The sequence below is a fragment of the Varroa destructor genome, unplaced genomic scaffold (genome assembly GCF_002443255.2).
Source record: "Varroa destructor unplaced genomic scaffold, Vdes_3.0 BEIS01000004.1, whole genome shotgun sequence".
Classification (NCBI taxonomy): Eukaryota; Metazoa; Arthropoda; class Arachnida; order Mesostigmata; family Varroidae; genus Varroa; species Varroa destructor.
In genome coordinates, this window is record NW_019211457.1 from 50,871,055 (window position 1) to 50,881,619 (window position 10,565).

General features: G+C 39.5%; 1 long non-coding RNA gene across 1 annotated transcript; it reads right to left on the minus strand.

Moving 5' to 3' along the window:
• Positions 1-9,002: 9,002 nt before the first annotated feature.
• Positions 9,003-10,454, minus strand: LOC147756328 (uncharacterized). The gene is made up of 2 exons (XR_015326591.1): positions 10,316-10,454; positions 9,003-9,490 (listed from the first exon to the last, which is right to left on the minus strand). It is a non-coding gene; the product is annotated as an uncharacterized LOC147756328 (long non-coding RNA).
• Between the last annotated feature and the right edge of the window lie 111 nt (positions 10,455-10,565).

The following is a 10,565-nucleotide window of genomic DNA, read 5'->3' on the forward strand; positions in this document are numbered from 1 at the left end:
AAATACTATATACAATTGACATCGAGGTGAAAATACACAATGTGACGAACGGCCCACAAGCCATGTTAATATTAGATATGACGATTATGGACGATGGTGGCGGTGATGACGATAATAGATACGGTGGAGTGAGATAGGTCTGAATATAGACACAAAAATGAACGTACCGATAGAGACACGACCTGCTGATCCGCGGGCTTGAGTGAGCGGTACGTCCGAAGCCAGAGATGCCGGTTCGGATTGCTACGCCGGCAGGCGGAGACGCCTCAAATCACCGAAGTAAACAAACAAATGCTTTATGAAAAGAATAAATCGATGCGACTGCAACTGTACATTCATAAGCAATAACAGTATATCTATAAAACAAACGGACGGGAATAAACAATACGTCAACAATTAAGACGGCGACGACGTTGATTATAACGGTTATTATTATGGCAGGAAAAGATTCAAGAAGCAACGAATGATCGAAGAAGATGATCTCGAAATGAACAGTGCAGGATTTCTTCTTTCAGAAACCTTCTCACAGACAGAAAGAAGGATAGAGAGAGAAGAGCGAGGATGGAATACAAAGTCGAAAAATGATATAGAAAATGAGGAAAACTACCGAAAATATTAATAAAAATTACACAAAGTTGTGTGAGACGCATTTCGAACTGTTATCTTTTGTATAGCATAGAAAATCCATATTAAGACTAATGTCTTCGTTATGTTATAAAATCGTGTTATAGGCAGAGTCGAAGATCCAGTTTTCGAAGGATTAGGATTATTAGAAGGATAAAAACACAGCAACAAATTGAGATGAAACATTTTTTTTTCGTTGTTTACCGCGGTATATAGGATCATAAAACATGTCTAATGTATATAAACTTTATGTGCTTAGCTGTTAACAAAAGACAACGCCGGTTGTACTCAGTTTGGAAATATAAAAGAAATTATGCTTCGTTTGCTGACGACTACTCACACATAAGCAATATATGCTCATGATAAGTGACAATACATCCCTAATCATGATCTCTTTCAGGCCGTCCACACGAGAAGCATAGATAGCGCATTCTTCTATTCTTTCCAAGCTCATTTCGAGATACACAAGCAAAGATGGCTGGCCGCCTCTTTCACCCGTATCACAACACAATATCTGCAATAATAACACCAACAACAGCATCATAACAAAAAGTAAACAATAATAAAAATGCGACAATGTTTTCGGTCGTTTCAAGTTCAGGAAACAGCGAAAAAAGAAACAAAGTCGCGGCGATATGCATTTTCGGGAACGCCTCTTTCGAACCACCACTCCTCCTTTACATACCCCTGTTCTGCTATAGGGTACCCACCGTCGGACAGCTCAGAAAGCAAGTCGAATTTGCGGTATCTTTCCGCGCCGTCGAGTCCTCCAATGCCACTAGACATTTCCTATCTAGCCGTGACCATCGCAATGGTTGGAGAACTAGGAGACGAGGAGCCGAACGGCCCTTGAGGGCGGTGGTATCCCACCGATGCTTTCAAGAATATCGACATTAGGAGCGATAGTTATCATCCAATATCGACATCTTGACATCAGTTGCTGATATCCCCTGTGCTTTCCGGCGAACTCAACACGGTAACGACAACGACGACGGCATATTCTTTTCTAAAAGAACGCCGCAAAAGGTACGCAGCAAAGCAGACCGCCACTCGGATCCTACCAAAAATGGAGTTTAAAACTGTTTGGAACTGTTGACACCGTAAAAACAGCAACAGCGAAAAATAATACATAAAGTATGTCGACGGTCAAACTGTCCCACCAACAGACAGGTATGGCATACTTGAATACCTTTGTTGTACGCCCGTAGCAGCTATGTAAAGCTGTTGCCTCCGAAAAGTGGAGGAATGTCTTTTGCTAGTGGTGACCGTAGTCCATTGCTCTTCGATGTACGTAGTATGAGCTAAGTCTTTTCCAAAAAGAATCTTCAACGAAAAGACCAAAAAGGCCAGGTAGGCTTCGAGTCTAACTTTTGCTTTCTGTTCATACTTTTCGGGCGGGAAGGTTTTTTCCGTAACGAGTTTTTCAGCTCACGATGTATGTCTTGCTCGATTATCCGAATCCGTCTTTGACGTTTAGGTCCTACCATGGTCATATAGTAATGCAACGGTGGCCGATGTAGTTGGGTATGTGTTATGCTGCAGAGAGGCCCCAGTGGGCGGGGTTGCGCGGTCCCTCCTCGTGCGCGATTGGTCCCCCGACCCTACGAGCTTCGTCTACAACTGCTGTTTCCTTGCGCTCTGGGCAACCCCTGACCCCAGAGTTTCGTAGCCCTCTCCTACTCTCAGACTTTTCCTCTCCCCCGCTTAAACCCCCCCAAGAACGCCCTCTCTCAGGGCCCCTGTAATTCGCTCCACCTAGCGGTTTCCCCACGAACCACACGAAACAGGAGATAAAGCGATCGGACCCACAGCCACATCGTAGCATACCCAGTATATTCGGTTTGCTTGTCCTAAAAAGAATTCAGGATCCGGTTCTAATAGAAACTATAGGGCAATTGAAAACCAAGTGCCGATGGTAAAGCACCTTAGGAAACACCAAGTCACAGAGCAAAGTCAAGGCCTTACGTGATGTTCACATCCTGATATTTTGGAGTTTCCTGTGAGAAAACGTGGGATGCGGCTGACTAATAACTGTAAGCTATACATCGAAAACGAGGCTGGCTTCAAATACATCATTTAATATTATACAGTTTCTTTCATAGGTTGTTCTTACACTAACAAATCCAACGGTGGATTTATAACGGCGATAGAGGCAAACTGCCGATGCTATCTTTAGCCACGCAATCACGTTTTACTTGACAAGTGTGAAAACCATATTTTTCTAAAACCGAATGTTCCGTTGTTTTAGTGCAGCTTAGACGATGCTAGTGTGTTCGTTCACCACTGTATTATCTAGTTTTCCGCCATCCGTACCGCTACTAGCACTGCAAGTCAGTACATGGAGCAAATGTTTACAATGTACTAACAAGCGTCTCAAGCCTTTCCCTATTTCACTAAGAGATCTCCCCTAACAACATGAAATAACAACAACAATACACTTAGGTCACAATGGTATTATATCTTTGCGAAAATAGTGATAGGCAACCAAGGTAACTTTATGGGTTGGAGCGGTGGTCAATTAGACGACTCGTGCTTCGTCGTCTTGAATAGGTCGATGGTTACGCAGGCTCGTCCTTCCGACTACCATTATCCAAATCGTAGCGAGATCGGGACCAGTCATAATACAGAGAGTAATAGGTAAGGAAAGTCATTCGCAGCCGGAGATTCTATGTTGGAGATTTGATATTTGCCTACGAAGAATTATCACCGCAAGTTGTGTGCCTTCCTTACAGACAAAATAAATATTTTGGACCTTTACATTAAAATACGCACAAAGTAATATAATATTTTATCCTTTTATTGTTTTACTAATTATGTGACGTAAACCCGTACATGTTTTTTTTTTTTATAATGAGTAAAAAATCACCTCAAACATTTTTAATTATAATTTCTAAGATGATTGCTAATTTCACAGACAAAAGTTATGATAGCGCTCGAATCAACTTTAATTATATTAGTATAATGAGGCTTGGTTGAAAGTCGTATTCACATTTAAGGTTCTGAACTGCTTTTTATACTATCATGATAGCATACTATTTGTGGAACACCAAGTATCCATCAGATACGTACGTCCAGGAACTTTTAGAAAAACGTTATGTATAATGCACCTAATTACCGTCATCCAACAAACTGAGGGAACCTAGTAATTTTTAAAGCCGCTTTTCTGCACTCGTAACGCTAACGATGAGGAAATTTTCTGGAACATGAAATCTTGTTAAACTTCTTAGAAGTTGCAGGTTAGAGTTGTGTAAATAAATGCGTATAATTTTGATTTTCTATTGGCGGACCTAAAGTGTGTTCACTTCGAAGTTCGAACTCGAAAACGCTTGGATACGAGATCCCATGTTGATCCATTTCAACCGATGACAGATTCTTATTTGTAAAGGTTTTAACATACTTAAAATCCGCATGCAGGAAGTCATGGTGCGAAGTCTCGCTTCAGCCTTGTTTCAGTGTTGAAAACTTTACGCTGTTGCAAAAACTTTTGCATACAATGGAGTAGCAAACATTAACTTGTGCTGTCAAAAACAATGGCACTACGGCTAGTGGAATAGTTCTCCCTTTGTTTAAGGCGAAACGATTACACACTCATACACATCCACGAAAACTTCTCACATAAAAACAAGAACTTCAGGGACTGCAATACCTTAACGTCCACTCAATATTATGAACTTTGATTCATCTTGAAGTCCAGTTAAGAGGCGTCTAAGAGGCGCTTCATATGTGTAATACAGGTCAGAGTGCAAAAATGTTATTCTTCTTTTTGTATAGGTTTTTTTTTTATATCGTATTGATATTTAGTTGTCTACTGTGCTTACATCAGTAAGACAAATTATTATCGTTTGGACAATCGAGAACTTATTGTAAGGAAGGTCTATGGTTTTATAATGCTATTTAAACAAACTCTGCTCTACTGATTTATTTCTGCATTCAAACATGTAAAACGCAAGATTTTTCAGCGAAAATCACGTGTCATTGGCCGTCCCTAGTATGATTCCTCATGATACGCTAACTTGAAAAGATAACTGAATTTAGCTAAAAGAAATCTAGCAATAAACTATATTCTGTTGTTTATGTACGGGACGTTACGTTTAACAATCTGCCATTATAGCGTACGCCACTGACCGGATGTCCAAACTGGGCCACCACATAATTTGTTCGGTTGTCCAATTGTTCCTAATTAAACATGACTGGACTGTATAAATTCGTCATAACTACGGAAGACGGACTTTGGTTTCGCTGAAATAGCTGTTATCATCGCCTATATCACCTCGACGACTGTCACATTACTTAAATTAATTTCATCCTGGAACCATTTCCAATTCGACCGTTTGCTTACGGGTGAGATCGGGCATAGGGTCAGGAAAAAATGCTCAAGGTTGAGGGAGCTACTTATCACATAAAGACCGCAGCTCACGGAATACTGTGAGGCTTTCATTACAAAACTTGGAAAATGAATGGAGGACTCCTAACGCAATCCCTACAGCTGTTCCTAAAAGCTACATCAGCGCGCGTGAGACTCAATGGACTCACACTGGCAAATTGAAGCACAGCCAAAAGAATACAGATGGGTGACGTCGTCCTGCACGACTCATGAAAAGTCGCATAGGTAACTAGTCAAAGGATATCAACAAGAGTTTATGGCGCCTCCGAGTGGTTATTAAGAGTATAAGTATATACGTTAAGGGCGCCTTTCACAAATATTTTGTTAAGTTTGCATCTGCAAAGTGGAAATGTCTGCGCCACCTATCGTTATCGACTTCCACTTGACTGGCTGAACATGTCTGCGTTAGATTCTAATACGAAAAACGTATTATTTGTAAACTGTTTTGTTCCTAATCGCTTTTTCGTTCTCGTAGTAAAAATTTATTACTTTCCGATTCAAATCGTAGGTAGCCTCATTATGCTGGTCAAAAAACTGCGCGCTTCAGTCTTCTAATTGACGTATAAGTATCTCATGAGGATGATTTTGAGGAGACCACGACGAAATTCGTAGCAGTTACGCCCTTCGCTCTTTGTTTCTAAGCAAAAAAAAATACTTACTGAAATCCGCATAGCGTTTATTGTCTATGACGTAGATGTTAGCTCAGAAGAAAATATGGGAGCATCTAGAAAACTCCGCTTGAAAACTAATGGGAAGTTGAACAGATCTTTATTATACCCAGTTAGGAAGCTCGGAATCTCAGTCTGTATCCTCCTCTCACGGATTTTTAGACGATCCCTTAAAAGGGCTAAGGTGTCAGGCATTTCGAGCGAATACAGTATGTTCAATGACAAGAACGGATTAAAGACTGAGGCCATCAACTAGAGCCTGGCATCACTAACCGTTGCAACATGCAAACTGCCTGAGACCCTCGTCTGTGTACTAACGAGCGATGACTGATATTCAATCGTCAGTTCTTCCACACTGTGCGATACATAAATTCGAAACAAAAGAGAGACACTGAAAGGCTTGGGAAAATTGGGACAGCATTGGTAAAACGTGCCGTCTTCAACTGTCAGTTTGAGACTCCCCGGCGATTCTCGTTAGTTCCAATAGAAAAACAAACGTTTCCAAGACTGCAAACAGATAGATCCGACATGATCAAGTCCACTACGTGATCTCAAAGCAATTGTCTACTACGATGTATCAGCAGAAAAACATTGGGTAAATAATTTACAGCAATCGAAATTCTCCAGGGAGAAATCAACGTTGTGAGGGAACGAGGTGGCGAAAGCTCTTAAAAATTACCTATAATAACAGCCGACTCGAACTTTAATAGAGTAATTAATAGGAAAAGGCGTTCCGGGAGGTGTTTCTAAGTTTTGTGATCTTACGAAAAATGCTGCTTGTAACAATTTTATCAAGTTTTCTCTTGTGTTATACTACGTGATTGTTAAACGGAAGAGCTTCGAGAGATACAATAATTCTAAATGAAAGTTCAAATAAAAATAGAGATAATTTGTTCCTTATAAAGAAGGAAGCCGCGTTGGCGCATTTTCCTGTTTGTCCTTACCTACTTCATTTGAACGCACTGATATTCACTTGTCCGTGGAAAAATACAAAGTCCATCTCCTCGTCGGGATTCGAATTGATTGATGTGAAACTCATTGCTTTCTAATGCCACACTGTCACTTCTAGTCTTGAGCTCTAGATATTCATTGTTATTATTCTCTAGGAATTTTGGATTTCAATCTTTGTTCCGTGGAGTCACCATATGGACTGTCAAAAGGTAGGTAAAAAGGCAGGAGAGGCTATTGAGTGAACCGGGATCCGTCAATATTGAATTTATCACTGGCAGGATACGTGAATCGTAAACTCAATAGTCCTCTCGCTTATCCCATTAAGCGTAGATAAAGGAATATTTTCATTATCTGTTCGTGTGGGAAACTATTGCATATTCGAATTGGTCTCTGTCAACTCATAAGTAATCCATAAGGTCATATCAGTCCAGCCTTGACTTGTACCTATTGCATATAGCCTTATTCGAGTACAAACTCCACTCGACCTTTCATGTTTTTTTCTGCTTAGCACCAATTTCTAGGGTACGCCTATGTGTGTAGGTAATCGTCGAAATTGAGCGGAATATGGAATTAGGATGATGCTCAATCGCGCAAACTTCTATGAATTTCAGATGACATCAATTGTTTTTGTGAGTGCCGGGTTTCTCGAAGGGTCACAATGCCGATCTGGGTTGCTTATCTTAGCTGTTTGCTTAGGATGCGCGCAACAACTGCAGTCTAGAAATGAATGATTCATGATTTTGCCTGTAGGCCAATGGCACAGTCGTAGCCAGCAGTTTAAAAATAGACAGCTCAAATAGGTGCCATCATAGGATTACTGATCTAAGACTAAAAACGAAAGGCAAGGAAAGCCTTATTTTCGTTCAGTCGCAGAGTGATGCGTAACGCGACGTATTTGCTATGTCCTTTAAATAGTACCTGCCAGTAAATCTAACAGCTCATCCATACGGGGTATTCTGTAATCGGTGAAGTTTCTGAGAGCGCTATTTTAATCAGCCAGGCTTGGCAGAAGGAGATAGCATGTGAAATATAAAACTGTCTTTATTGTTAGTTAGATTTTTTTAATGAGAGGTGTAGCAAAATTTATCTATAAACTGTTCAAAGTGGCTCTATCAATTAATGTGATCAGAAGAGTGAGAGATGGTGTGTCTTGCATGTACTGTATTATACGTATATATATATGTTTATTAGGAAAAAGAATAAGTCAGCAATTTTAGCTTGCGCACGTTGGGCTTTCTTCAATTTTTTTCTAAGAGCATGTAGCAGTTTCTAGTCGTTGCGTTTTTTTTTTAATCTTAATCGACGTTTTAAGTTTTTAACTTTAACAAATAAATCTGTGGTCTTATTCATTGCACTATTCTTCGATTAAAAAATGTTATACGCCGTGATCTGGCTGGCGTTTATCGATAACAATGTTAGAACAAGTGGTGACAGCTGGACACTCGTGCTCCCTTCTTTTATTGGGGTATCAATCCCTAAAACAAACACTGTCAAATTCAACGGCCTGTTCGAAATGACCCTCACCAGAGGCAAAATTTCGAAGGGCAAACAGATACGAGGTTTAAAGTCTGAATTTAAAGTTGACATGTATCGAGGCTGTTTTCAGGAGAGCAGCCGGACATGGCCACGCGATAGACACGAACAAATCTAATAAGATTCATAAGGGGATTATACGAAAAGTTGATGTGTACTCAGCCTACGAGAGTACTTCTGAACAGCGCAGTTAGAAAATCAAGTTAATAGTTTTCAACATTAGTGGAGGGAGTATATATACAGCACCCATAGTTTCCATTGATAGCATGTGAAGTTTATTCAATGCATAAACATATCAGAATTTAACTATGAAAAGTAGGTTTTTTTGTCATCTAATGACAAGAGGTTTACATTGTAATGTTTTACTTAAAAACTGTCGCTGTGTTTGTGCTGCATGTGACTACGTGCCGTTTTAACGCAACTGTAAACAAAAAACTAAAATATGTGTGTGTATATACACTGTGAAGAAATTAAGCTAAAAATATTTCAATATATTGCTGAAAGCTTGAGCTGTCTGTAGGCCTGCGTTAGATTTCACGGTTGCCGATTTAAAGCAATGACGTAGCTCCCAAAAACTGACTTTTCACCAGTGTCAGGCCTTTTTGTAGTGGCATTTTACGGGCTTTCCAGTTTGGCTATGGAGCAATTCTTTTTAGGACAATATATGCTATTGGCAGAACGCCTTTCTATGTTTTCGTAAGAGTACATCGGAACAATATTAGAAACTTAGGGTTAGAAAGTATGAACCTTAGCTAGGGTGATATTGGTACTTGGGGGTCCGGGCGAATTTTGCTGGAAAAATCCTTACTACTAGAGATTATCTGAACGATTCAATCGATAAATAGCAGAGAACAGGCATTGATTTATTTGGGCAAGAAAATGTGTAGATTATATTAAATTGCTTAGCACGCCATCTTGACAAATCTTCACTCTAATTCCTATTGTGAATCTTACATTTTTCCTCGTAAAAGTCTCTTTGCAGATTCTCCGAATGCCGCTTAGTAATTGATAGCAATATTGATCTCCGATTTTGAGAAATTAAGGAAGTTTCTGATTTTGATTGGGGTTCGTCCATCACGAAAATATTAGGTAATAATTGACCCTCAATCGTGTCCTGTAATATATATATATATATATATATATATATATATTCATAAATTTGTTGTTGCCGAAATTGCCTGAACTTTATTTCCGTTTCCGTTGGATTCGTTCTATCCTGATCTCTGATCCGGTTTTTTTCAGGTTCGTGGAAAGCGGAGAAATCTCGGCAAAAGAATAAATTTAATGAATTCGGGGATTGTGGCGTCTCTTTGAGTATGTCTGAATCTTTCTGAAACAGTTTACAAAAGATCTCTATTCATTCGAACTCTAAATCCTGGCTGTAAGGCTCCTCCTTTCGTCAGTCCTCTACAGTGTCAGCCATAGTTAACCTTTTGGCGTGACTACTTTCTATTTTTACTAAAAATAACCTCTATTTTTAAACAAATTATCGTTAAAAGATGAGAAGAATACCTACGCATGATATATTTTTTATTTTGTAAATGTAGAACATGTACGTAAGAGACAAAGAGTTCATTCTTTTACAACATTAGTCCCTGCCGGGCCCTGTTAGAATAAGTTAAGTACTCTAGATATTTTGCAAATGAGACAGGTGGGGGCTTTAGGAGACTCTTTTATTACGCAGCCAAAGTTCCACTAAATGAATGTACTCATTTCATATTATTCGCAGAACATAGTAGGTTAAGCGAGCTTCCTATTATAAATTCAACTGAGTTTAATGAGAACTGATCTTTACCTAAAATACTTGCTAATTGAGTGGTAGATTAAGCGTATTTAAACGTCTCCTAAGTACTTAAAGAAAACCTCCATAAAAGTTACGTTGCCACAAACATAAAGAGACTTATAGATCGAAGCCTAAACCATTTATAATTATGCTTTACTAATTAAGACTTAAAAATACTACGATCGAGCCAATCAGGCCAAGTAGAACTATATGCCACCGCAAATGACCTTAACCGAGCATTACGTATTGAAAGCGTTTGATAGTCGTTAAGGTTTATATGAGTTTTTATGTGAGGTTTTAGGCGAATTTATTTTACGAGACTATTCACTGAGTCTTCTACACGTCGCCGGCCTAGGTGTTGAGAAAGCCTACCTTGAATTCAGGTATATGATGTATCCTGAAGCGCCACGTGATCATTTAACTGCAGCATATTTACCCTTAAACATGCTAACGATGTGCGCCTATATCGACGCTCGTTCAAAATATTCTGTGGCGTGTAAACGAAAACAGGTCTCTTACCTCGAACAGAACGAATACCTTGGAAGGAGAGTGCTTGTGGGTGATCAAGTAGTGCGGCGGATGCGTGCAAGCATCAGTTAACGAAATGTTCTGTCATATTGCA